Source organism: Sardina pilchardus, chromosome 5, assembly GCF_963854185.1.
Source record: "Sardina pilchardus chromosome 5, fSarPil1.1, whole genome shotgun sequence".
Taxonomy (NCBI): Eukaryota; Metazoa; Chordata; class Actinopteri; order Clupeiformes; family Clupeidae; genus Sardina; species Sardina pilchardus.
Window position 1 is genome coordinate 14,137,336 of NC_084998.1, and position 9,362 is coordinate 14,146,697.

Below are 9,362 nucleotides of genomic sequence, written 5' to 3' on the forward strand. Positions count from 1 at the left end.
CACAGTCCTCTGTGTGTGTGTGTGTGTGTGTGTGTGTGTGTGTGTGTGTGTCCTCTGAACATTTGCATGCGTTTCTCAAATTGCACAAAACTGCTAACATGGCTGCTGGCCAAGAGTCAGGTCAGGTCCAGATAGCCAGATTGTGGCAGGCCGCTGGCCCAGGTCCGGCCCGGTGTCAGCGCGCCACCAGGAGCACGGCGGTGGGAGAGCGGGTGAGCGAGAGGCCAGCCGTGGGCTTCCCTCTGGGAGGAGCTCGGCGTTTCCGTGCCACTCCGTCCGGGTCAGCGATCCTCCGGCACGGAGGGCAGGAGGCCCAGATGGATTCGCCCTGCTAGCTGGCCGCGTGTCCAGTCCATGCGTCCACCTCGCGGACCTCCGCCTCGGAGCTGCTGCTGTCCTTCTCCATAAGGACATATGGCCTATGGGGATCCTTGTGCTTGATCTTTACCCTCTCCCTCTGGCCATGGTTAGACACTACTGACCACTACTCTACCACAATAAAAACAAAAAGTCAACAAACAAACAAGAAAGTGAAAAAATAGCAACCAAGTTTGAGCTTTACTCTGACCACGAATAGGCACTTCTGATCACCTCTCCACCACCTCCACTCAGTTCAATTTAAGTCAGTTCAGTTCCATTCATACAGCTTAACTGGCATGACTGTTCATGTAGCCTACAGTGCTGCTAGATCATAGTATTACTGTATATATTTATATATGAAAAAGGAAAAACAACATGTTTGAGTTTTACGCTCTCTTGCTCTGGCTAGTCTCATGAGATCACCAATCCTTCTCTCTCTCTCTCAGTGTCAATATCTGTGTGTGTGTGTGTGTGTGTGTGTGTGTGTGTGTGTGTGTGTGTGTCTGTCTGTGAGTGTGTACAGCCAGCCACCCAGAAGCCCCTTGTGAGTGTGCATCTGTGCCCTAGTCACTATACAGCTTGAAGCAGATTGTTTGTTCCCTCGGCAAAATATCCTATTTATTTGCACAGCATGTGGTTCAGTCACTGCTGAATCAGCCAAGGACACACCGCTCAGGACTAAATATATATATATATATATATATATATATATATATATATATATAATACACACCCACACACACACACACACACACACACACACATATGAGAAAGTTTAGCAAAACAGATATTTTGCTCATGTAAGGAACTGCTGTATGTTTACTTCATGAGTCCTGTAAATAAAATAAGAGAAGCCTCGGGCACGGGTGCTTATAGTTTCATAAACCTTCACAGTGTTGTTTGCTTTAGAATGCTTCAGAACTTGAAATAATGATAATGGTCAGCAATCGTACACAGTTTCAAGTCCATAACGTTTTTTGGTCACATACGGCTAACATCTCCCCACAATCTGGTAGCTGCCCATGCCGTGAGTACACAGTCTTGTCACCTAGCAACGGGGACGCTGGCTGCTCTAGCCGCTCCGGTTGACTTGTTTTTCTTCGGTTTTTGTATTTACTATTTTATTCGCCATTATTTTTCCATTTATCTTGTTTATTTGTTTAGTTTAGCTGTTCAGTTATAGATGGCCTTTTTATTTCAATCGTTTATTTTGCGTTTTCCATACTTTTGGAATGCTTCTGCATCTTGGGAAATGGCGTCTGTGCTCTGCCTCTGCGCTTGACCTGCGCTGTGTGGATCAGCTGTTCTGCCGTAGGCACTGTGACTGTTTGAGACCAAGGAGACTAGCCTACTCTGGTGTTGCTGGACTGGGGCCGCGGGGCTCCTCTTATGCTGCTGGCTGGTCTGTTTTGAGACAGCGGACTCGGTGGCTGTTTCGGTCGGTTGACTGTCAGCTCAGCTGGGACATCGGCTGGTCTGGCGCAGGAGAGGGACGCGGTTTTCGGGCGAGCACCGGGGGATCCTCCTGTGTCCCAGTGTCCCTTCCATATACAGTCTATGGTCCCTTCCCTCTGGTGCAGCGCATCGGCGCATCTTCCTGGTACCTGTCAGCGGCGATGGTCGGATGGTCACGATTTGCCAGCAGGCTGTATCGGCTGGGCCTGCAGGCCATCTCATCTGCTGAGGATCTGCCAGCGATTGAGGGCTAGGCGGTAGCCTAGCTACGTCTTCATTGCTCTGGGACTTCTCAGCCATCAGACTTGAGTGCAGTTGATTGGACAAGGTTGACGTGGACTTTTCTGTTTTTTGTTTGTTTTATTATTTATTTGACATTTGTATATTTGTTTGTCTGTCTTGTATGTCTTGGTGTCACGGGTACGCTGGCGATTACGCCACTCCGTCCGGCATTGTGTCTTGTTATTTTGTGAATTTGTTTGTTGTGTTGTCATGGGTACGCTGGCGACTACGCCACTCCGTTTCGGCACTGTCTCTGTTATGTGTTCTGTGAAGCGCTTTGGGTTGCACTCAGTGCACGTTAAATGCGCTATAAAAATAAAAGTACCTTACCTTACCTTACCTAAAAAATCTGGTCTCTGTAGGCAACGCAAAGCAGACAAACAAAGTGGAGGCAGCCTTTCCCCCAAAACAAAAACAAGACCCTGAAGAGAGGCTTGATCTACCTCTCTGGTGTGTTTGGTCCTTGGGTAGAATACAATGCACATTGTTTTAGACAAAAGTGTCTACCAAGAAAAAATCTAAATGAAGAAATATAAGCATAAACAAATGTCATGCGCAATGGCTGACCCCACCTTGTTTATTGAGGGCACCAAGTGTACGGCTTCAGCAGCGTTGCCATTAGGTTGGCCAGGAGCCTTAGTGCCTTTGTGGTCAGGGGTGGGAGGCTGGCCCGGGGTTCATGTTCCTGTCTCCTGCAACAGTGTCTCCTGCTGGTGGGTTGGGGGGCAGAACAGGTGGTCAACAAACTGCATGGAGAGCGTGAGTCTGTGGCCCTGGACACGCGCGTCCTAAAGGGCCCGCAGCTTCTCATTCAGAGATCTGGTGCTTTGATTATTTTTTGACCAATTGCTTTCAGAACACCGGTGTCAAAAGCGGTGCACTGCTGCAAATCTCTGCAACCCGGCGAGTACTGTTGGACTGCCTGATGTAGGTTCAGTGAGGGCAAAACAAAAGACAATACAAGTCTATCTCATCTCATATGCATTTGCAATTCAAAGTGCTTTTCAGATGAGCAGACCCAAAAAAAGCACATGAAAATGAGGTAAGGTTCATTAAAACTGAGTAAATGGCTATATGAAAATGAAAGATTGAAAGGAAAAGTGGTTTAGGTAAATCGACTTTAAAAGTAGAGTGCTTTCAACAGTGAACAAATCATATCTGAGAAACAATTGGGTTTTAAGTCTAGAGTCATCTTCTGCCGAAACAGAGTATTTAGTAAATAACATATTTTCCTCATTTCACTCTGGCTGTCCATCCACAAGCAGGGAGCGAGCGGTGTCGCTGCATCCAGCATCTGGCCCTGAGCCTGATCAGGGAGAGAGAGAGAGAGAGAAAGAGAGGGAGGGAGGGAGAGAGAGAAAGAACAAGATAGAGAAAGCGCAAGAGAGAGAGAGAAGCCTCCGTGGCATATGGGCCAGCTTGGCACTCAGCCTGCAAGTGTGGGATGGACTGATGCTCATGTTGCCGCGCCAACATGAAAGGGAGGAACAGGTATCTATCCTCTGACAAGCACCTTTGTATAACATGAGCTGACCAACCCACCACAAAAACATTCTGCTCCATCCTACTCCAAGCGTCCTCTCCATCCTACACCAAGACAGAAAGAATTACATGGAAACATACAACAACACCTTGTCAAAAATACAGTATCACAATTCTATACCATATACCATATCCCGATATTGCACACTTTATCAAAACTATATTTATGATATCTATAAAGCACATAAATAGACATGGTGAGACAGACATATCATAAATGTAAATATAAATATTATAGCTCCCAAGAGCTAACACTTTATGACAAATGTCTGGACAAAAGCCCACCAACAAAAACAATATCTACACCAGTATGTCTATGAGCATAAAGCTTTTGAAATGAACATGACGAGATATGGTGAAAAAGAATTAGACTACTTATCCCTGAATCTCAGTGCACAACATTGAGCCAGGATGAAGAGCTTCTTGAATGGCGGAGATAAAGACGTTATTACATGTTTGACTCTCTGGTGCAGATGCTTTCGGAAGTGTTGCAGGCGCTCTACTGTTGCAGGATGAGATTACGGCGGACCCATTATTGCTGTTCAAGGTGAATGCCCGAGTGAAAGCTGTTTAGTGAGAACCCGGTCCACGGCGGGGATGGTGCTGCCGCGACTGCTGCTGCTACTGCTGCTGTGGCTGCCCTCATTCATTGTGGAGAAATTGTGATTTTGGGTCATTAAATTTCAAATTGCACGCCATTTTCTAGGCAGTGATCTGTGTGAAAACCAGCTGCCACTGGGTCAGGCTGAACCATACAGCAGCAAGCGGAGAGCTTCAGAGAGCATCAGGGAGGACGGGCAGCTCAGCACTGCACCACACTGCCCACATCACAAAGACTTCAGATGGAAACCTGCAACAAATTGTGCTATATCCTATAGCATCAGGCCCAGGACTATTATGCTGTATAGCTCACTGTCTTCGTCTCTGGCATTTAAAGTTTCAGGTTTCGATTTGATCTTTTTCTCATAAAACTCTTCATGGTCCATGACTCAAAATCATATGCATTTTGATCTTTGATGAATCTGCTGCTAACCATACACAGTTTCATACGTTGTGTGCTCTCGACAAACAGGCCTAGCACATATGCTGGCAGTACCGACAGAGGAATTTCCATCACAGATGCAGATGCCCATTCAGGAGCTGTTACTCTATGTAACAGTTGGCTGGACATCACAAATTTGCCGATGTGAGCAACATATTGCGCTGAGCAAAGACAACAATCCCTATCTTTTTCAGGGGACTGTGCCTCCAGATGTGAAGTCAAACAGTAGCAATAAATCCTGACAAAGTAGAGTCTCATTACCGATATTCAGATGAGGCCGTGCCTTTACAAATCCTTCTCCAACAAGAGCAGCCAGGCGACTCTGTGCACTTGACTTTTTCTTGCCGTGTTAAAGAAAGTGACACTAAATTCCAGTATCCTAATCTGTATCTGGATAGTCATGCATGGGGAGGACTGAGATATGGCGACTGTCTACCTTTGAACATTTGAATGAGACCAGTAGTTTTGAAGTAATGTGAGAGGGTACACACACACATTCTGTCTTTCTCTCTCTGTCTCTCTGTCTCTCTATCTCTCGCTCACACACACACACACACACACACACACACACACACACACACACACACACACACACACACACACACACACACACACACGTGTGAACAGGCGGACATACAGATCCGATTACAATACCCTCCGCCCCCTATCGAGGTTGAGAGAGTAATAAGGTTATTTTCTTTTTGCAGTGCTGCAGTAAAGAGGATGATGACCTTGCCTTTTTTTTTCTCTGCGTGGTTTTCATGAAGTGAGCATATTAGTTTTCCCACAGTAGTTGCATGTGTTTACCAAAACCTCCCCGAGGGTAACATTGCCTTAGGGAGAAACATGACACAGCAGAGAGAGATAGAAAGAAAAAAAGACATTCAAAAACCTTACACATTCACAGAGCGGTGAGAGAGGAGGCTGGATTCATGACAAGCATACACTGAGAAGTTGGAGGAAAAGGCAAAGAGAGAATGAGACATTCTGCAACATCAATTTTCAAAGTATGCTATTCAGCCTCAGGCACATATTACATTCTCTCTGTTTTCCCTGAGAGAGAGAGAGAGAGAGAGAGAGAGAGAGAGAGAGGCATGCTTGAGTCTTGAGAGAGAGAGAGAGAGAGAGAGAGAGAGAGAGAGAGAGAGAGAGAGAGAGTACAGTTGCTAGGTTGATGAACAAATAGACATGGTGGATGAAATTACAGTAGGAAAGAGAATAAGCACACACATGAAATCTGCTTTGTTCCTTCCTCTTGTTCAGATGAATGGGTTTTGGTTTCATAGAAGTTCATTTGACTCCAGTTAGTTACCCTAACATTTAGGTGAAAAAAACACGATCTTCCTGATTAATATCACAAGTGTCATGCCGTTCCTCAAGAGCAGAATAATGTTTCACAAACTTTCACAATTATTATTATTATTCACATTATTCTGACATAATTGCTTTTGCTACACTTGGATAAAATGAATTAGCTTTAAGCATCTTATGATGGGGAAAGGCCACTGATAGCGACCGAAAGTCCTCATGCAGGACTTTTTGTCGCTGTTAGTTGCTTTTCTAACGATTAGCATTGCGAGATTGTATATCTGAAATACTCGTGTTTACATCTAAATACATAGTGTTGAGCATGTAGCATAAAGTGCAACATTTTGACAACAGTGGTCTATGCAACATATTCAGTGCAGAAGAATTATTCATAGCAGAAGAAGTGAAACTAGAAACTAGACATCTTTAGACGCCGGGTAGCATGATGCACAGTACCTACATCATAATTAGAGCTAGTTGAAATTAATGTTCAAGAAATAGTCCCCTGGATTGAGAGATTGATTGGAGGCCAAAATGTTTCCCTGGCTCCAGTGAAGCTTTAGTTGCCCCGCATGTTGCTCCTCACTTCCCAGTTTGTGCCTGATGTTACTATGGTTACTCTTGATTACCTCTGCTGCTGGATATATAAAAAACACACAGACTCACAATGTGATAGACAAGCCCACAGAGCTCCCTTTGCTAAACTTAATATTAGGGGAGACAGATGAACAAAGAGATGAAGAAACTCAGGTTTTGACAGTGAATGCTAGATACATACAGTATATATGAACGTCTTTTGATAAAGTGGTGCTTATAGAAGAACTCACTCATAAGGGATAGATGTAAATGTCTTCATATGTCCAACAGCAGTGCAGGAAATGAACACTCCGTGGTAATATCTATGTATGCTAAATTCCATTTAATCAATTTGATCCTTCCACAATTTTCTTTTCCTCTCAGAACATTAACAGAGTGTTGACAGTTTCAACAGCAGGGAGAGACGCTGGCAGTAATGGCTTTCATCTTTATTGGCAGTGTGTCACCCTCACCATCACACAGGCCTCATGCTGGAGGTTGCATATTCAAGCCTATACTAACCACAGGTGCACCTGAGATAGTCGAGGGAAAGCTGGCACGTGTGCTGTAAGCAGAAGCGTTTTCATTGTACCAATTATAAACTCAGGCGCTTAAAGATTCAATTCGGAGCCTAACTCACGTTATATTTGATGTGATTCATTGTGCTGCAGTACTACTATTCATTCTACAACGAACAGTGTGTGTATGTGTGTGTGTGTGTGTGGGGGGGGGGGGGGGGGGGGGGGGAGAGGCGGGGGGGCTCAGGATGGGGGGAAGATCTATTATTTCCAGGCTGCCTTTAAACCTTTAAACAGCCTCTTTGGGTGTATCAGTGGGCCTGTGCGTTTCTCTCTCTCTCTCTCCTCATCCTCTTCTAGTTCTTATTTATCAATTTAAAAGCATGTCACTTTTCTTCCTTTTTCTGCATTGTCACTGTAATCCTGCCTTTGTTACAGTAATCGTGTTTGCATTCATGATATAATGGGATGAAACTCTTCCTGTCTGCGGGGATTGACACAGCGATTGTTACCCAGTCAGCCTTGTTTACAGCAAGTCTCTACTGTGTGAAATGAATTCCTGTCCACAAAGAAAAGACCAAATAAAGAAAGGTTACGCGCCCAAATTGAGAGCAAAGTGAAAGGAGGACTGGGGAGTCATTTATTCTGTATGAGCGGGTCTTTCATTTGGTGGTGGTGGTGGACATATGTGGTGAGGGGTGGTGTGTGTGTGTGTGTGTGTGTGTGTGTGTGTGTGTGTGTGTGTGTGTGTGTGTGTGTGTGTGTGTGTGTGTGTGTGTGTGTGTGTGTGCTGGACAGAAGAGCTCTTTACCAGTGTGTGCTGATGGGAAGGCCTTCAGTCACAGTAACTAAACAGTAGTGCTTTTATCATAAAACTTATTACAGGGTCTAGTTGTTTCTTATCTCTTCTTTCTACACTCAGACACAGATCAAACAGATGTTCTCTCTGTTATGTTTTGTTCTGAGCATGTATATCAAATCTAACAGACCGGAGGCGTTTTTTATTGGTGTCTCTGGAAAGTTTGACTTGCAAAGTTGCAAAACCAGATCAAGATGACTCAAAAATAAATAAATCAACAAATAAAATAAACAATAAATAATTGAATAAACACATCTTTGTACTAAGCCTCCGTGGGAGTCCGTTGGAAGTGACTCACTCATCCGACTACATCAGCCTCACAGCGGTGGGAATGAAGATTGAATGGAGGAGATTAAGTCCATGACCTAGCCACTGATCTAAATGAGTGGCAATGGGGCTCGTACACTGCCAAGGCTCTGCTGAAGACACACGTGCACTGGATCAGATACAGTACAAAGTACATGTGAATGGGTCTGGCGAATGATTCATATTAACAGAGAGAAATGAGGGGGGGGGGGAGGGGAATCATGTGTATGAATGAGCATGTCGAACGCCTTGTTTGAATCCTGTTAATACGGAATAATTAAAATGACACTCACACAGTCATTCATTTAAAAAATATTCAAATCTCTAAAATATATTTAATCATTTGAAGTATGACTAAGGATAACTTCATGGAGGAGAATGCGGCATATGACAGTACCATTAGCCAATTCTTCCCACATATTTGTCAAACTTTCCTTTTTCTTTCTTTTTTCTTTTGAGAGGGAGAGATTTTTTTAGAAGTACGGGTGCATGGCACGTCCTCCCACTCCACAGCTTTGTACTTGGGAGGGGGAGGCAATGGACTGGATTTGGGGTGTGTGTGACATTTTGTCTGAATCCCTCGTGGGCATATTAATGACAAATGGTAGTTTTGAAGCCTCATGTAATATTCTCCTTGATCGCGGCATGATTGCGGCATCCGAGGCTATGGGAGTTCCTGGAAAGAGTGCGATTCAAAGGTGGCCCACAACTGGGCTTTGTCAGGCACAGCATACATTATGAAGGGCAGTGTTTAACATAGCCGCTGACACGCAGGGCCCATCCTTTGGGAACTCTCCAGGGCACTCGACGGGTGCCCCTCTCTCTTTTCTCTGCCCCCAACCCCCCGGCCCACAGTCTCTCTCTCTCTCACACACACACACAGTCACAGTAGAGAACTGTTTTTTTTTCTTTCAAGTTTATTGTATTCAGAGTATGCTTCAAAGAAAATCTCAGAAGTCAACTTGATCATAGATCTCTTCTTTGGGACTTTAAAAGCACTATGGGCCTGTGTCACGTGTTTGTGTCACAACAGCAAAGCTAGGTTAGACACAGAGAGGCTTAGAGATATTATATATTAGGCACGAGGGTTGAATTTCATAAAGGCATATCATCA